Genomic DNA, 325 nt, shown 5'->3' with positions numbered 1-325 from the left:
ACGCACGTTTGCTAGTATGCCCATGTGAGTGTAAGCGCGCATGATCGAGTGTATTTGTGTGTGTAGCCAAGCCATAATTCCTGTGCGTTGGCAGTGGCTCAGAAGATTGCAAATTTTAGCGTGTCTAATTGCTAGACCGTAGATCACAAGGCGTGCTACGTTCAGGCAGCGCGAGTTCCCTTGAGATATCTGAGTGATACAGACCTCAAGGAAACTCGGATGAATGTTTTTACTTTTGAAGAGGAAAATGATTTTTCCCTCCTTATCTCGTTTTTAGTGCGCGTTTGAAATCTGCGGTGAATACCAACCGTGATTCATTGGATAC

This window comes from Penaeus monodon, chromosome 15 (assembly GCF_015228065.2).
Source record: "Penaeus monodon isolate SGIC_2016 chromosome 15, NSTDA_Pmon_1, whole genome shotgun sequence".
NCBI lineage: Eukaryota > Metazoa > Arthropoda > Malacostraca > Decapoda > Penaeidae > Penaeus > Penaeus monodon.
This window is presented reverse-complemented; position numbering follows the sequence as displayed.